Genomic DNA, 3,199 nt, shown 5'->3' with positions numbered 1-3,199 from the left:
ATAAGCAAGTTCAATATGTTTAATACATGAAGCACATGTGAGGTATTTTTTTTTTATAGTATATATTTTATCTTCTGCCCCAACAAACTACCGGAATGAAATTGTGTCAGGGTCAATAAACTCACGTTCAAGGTAAAATCAATAGCAAATCAAGGCTAAAATGAGTTACCATTAACCCAAATACATCTGAACTTACACTCAGTTTGTTTATCAGCATGACATTTGAGTTCAAGTTGAATAGCTGTCACAGCAGCAGTAGGACATATGAATGTCTGTATAAAAATCATAAGAAAAATTATACAGGCTGTAATGCATCAAATGTCACACTGGAATTTTAAATTTAGTAAGATCCCAACTTGGTGTATTTCAGTGCATTAAATACATGACATCACCGCAACGTTACTTCCGTGCCTTCAGATGCATATGGAAAACTACCACTCCCACTATTGTAAAAACAATTGCTTTTCCATGCACATTTGTGTGGCGAGCCCTAGCTGTTAGGTAAGCATGTTCTAATCACAATTCATAGCTGAGCATCACTGTAGGATATCAGATCTGCTGTGTTCTTAACAGCTTCATTGAACCCTCCTGAACAAAATGTTCCAGGTGTCCCTCTGAGGGTTACACACAAAAACAGTATCCAAGTGATGACAGCCATGTGTGCTCTTTGTGCAGAAGAACACAGGTCCTAATTAATGATCTAAACAGTTTAACCATTGGAACAGGATCCTTGCTACCGTTTCACAGCTCTAAAATCTCACAGTTATCTTAAAGTATTGTAGCTATAAAATTGTTCCATGCATTTTCTCCACTATAAACACCCATTCATTATGTAGGTCTCAAATGTGGAAGTTTGAAAGAAATAAATGTTTCTGTTTGCAAGCCGTGCTTTTAGGTTGCCTCGCACGTCCAGTGTCATTTCACCTGGAGAGTGACATTGCTCCCACCCCTTCACTGGCATCTTTTCTGTCATTAACTAATCAGCTGCTTCCAATTATGCCTGGCATGCTTTCAGCTAGTGACATGCTTTGACCCAAAAGACATTGCTTGGGTGAAATGAACAAGAAAGTAAAGCAGTAATAATAATAATAATAATAATAATAATAATAATAATAATAATAATAATAATAATAATAATATTTATTTCTTAGCAGATGCCCTTATCCAGGGCAACTTACAATTGTTACAAGATATCACATTACTTTCACATACAATTACCCATTTATATAGTTGGGTTTTTACTGGAGCAATCTAGGTAAAGTACCTTGCTCAAGGGTACAGCAGCAGTGTCCCCCACCTGGGATTGAACCCACAAACCTCCGGTCAAGAGTCTAGAGCCCTAACCACTACTCCACACTGCTGCCCTGTAATAGACTTTCCAGTAATAGACTTTCAGTCAGGACAATCTTGCGTAAAATAACCACCTTTATTATAATAGGCATGTCATATGCAGACAGGATAAAATAATTGAATCTATTCAGTCTTGAACAAAGCAGACGAGTGGCGATCTGATTCAGGCATTCACAATTCTAAAAGGTATTAACAATGTTGACCCAGGGGACTTTTTCAATCTGAAAAAAGAAACAAGGGGCATTCAGAACAGAACATAGGAGTCACTTTTACTGAGAATTGTGGGAGTCTGAAACCAAGCTTTGGGCATCCCAAGCTTGGGTTGGGGAGTGAGGTGGTGGTGGTTGGGGAGTGAGGTGGTGGTGACTGGGGAAGAGGTGGTGGTGGCTGGGGAAGAGCTGGTGGTGGTTGGGGAGTGAGGTGCTGGTGGCTGGGGAGTGAGGTGCTGGTGGCTGGGGAAGAGGTGCTGGTGGTTGGGGAGTGAGGTGGTGGTGGTTGGGGAAGAGGTGCTGGTGGTTGGGGAGTGTTGTGCTGGTGGTTGGGGAGTGAGGTGCTGGTGGTTGGGGAGTGAGGTGGTGGTGGTTGGGGAGTGAGGTGCTGGTGGCTGGGGAAGAGGTGGTGGTGGTTGGGGAGTGAGATGGTGGTGGTTGGGGAGTGAGGTGGTGGTGGCTGGGGAGTGAGGTGGTGGTGGTTGGGGAGTGAGGTGGTGGTGGTTGTGGAGTGAGGTGCTGGTGGTTGGAGAGTGAGGTGGTGGTGGTTGGGGAAGAGGTGCTGGTGGTTGGGGAGTGAGGTGGTAGTGGTTGGGGAGTGAGGTGCTGGTGGTTGGGAAAAGGTGGTGGTGGTTGGGGAGTGAGGTTCTGGTGGCTGGGGAAGAGGTGGTGGTGGTTGGGGAGTGAGATGGTGGTGGCTGGGGAGTGAGGTGGTGGTGGCTGGGGAAGAGGTGGTGGTGGTTGGGGAGTGAGGTGGTGGTTGGGGAGTGAGGTGCTGGTGGTTGTGGAGTGAGGTGTTGATGGTTGGGGAAGAGGTGGTGGTGGTTGGGGAGGAGGTGGTGGTGGTTGCGAGTGAGGTGGTGGTGGCTAGGGACGAGGTGGTGGTTTTTGGGGAGTGAGATGCTGGTGGCTGGGAAGAGGTGGTGGTGGTTGGGGAAGAGGTGGTGGTGGTTGGGGAGTGAGATGGTGGTGGTTGGGGAGTGAGGCGGTGGTGGCTGGGGAGTGAGGTGGTGGTGGCAGTAAAGTGAGTGTGAATTCCATGAGAGGCTTCAGTAAAGTGAGTGTGAATTGCATTAGAGGCTTCAGTAAAGTGAGTGTGAATTGCATTAGGGGCTTCAGTAAAGTGAGTGTGAATTCCATGAGAGGCTTCAGTAAAGTGAGTGTGAATTGCATTAGAGGCTTCAGTAAAGTGAGTGTGAATTGCATTAGGGGCTTCAGTAAAGTGAGTGTGAATTGCGAGAGCGGCTTCAGTAAAATGAGTGTGAATTGTGAGAGAGCTTCAGTAAAGTGAGTGTGAATTGCAGCAGAGGCTTCAATAAATGTGTTTCATTGTTTAATTGTGGTGGCAATTCTATCCAGAGAGCATCGTAACAACATGCCTTTTTTGTTTAACCTTGTGGTCCAGTTTTTATTAACTGGTTTGTACATTTCTGCTGGTTGTACTCTTGTCATAATGGTTTCCCTTAACATCCTGCTTATACATTTTAAAAACGGATTTATGTGTTGAGTTAAATATATACATATAAAAAATAACAACTGGTGACAAGGATTAAAATGTGACCTTCCATTGTGCTTTAAAAAAAAAAGAGTGATTTTCAGAAGGTGACTCAATTTCAAGACGAAGGAACCAGAAAAGCAGT

The sequence above is a fragment of the Acipenser ruthenus genome, chromosome 22 (assembly GCF_902713425.1).
Source record: "Acipenser ruthenus chromosome 22, fAciRut3.2 maternal haplotype, whole genome shotgun sequence".
Taxonomy (NCBI): domain Eukaryota; kingdom Metazoa; phylum Chordata; class Actinopteri; order Acipenseriformes; family Acipenseridae; genus Acipenser; species Acipenser ruthenus.
The sequence above is the reverse complement of the archived record's forward strand: the minus strand, read 5'-3'. Positions refer to the sequence as shown.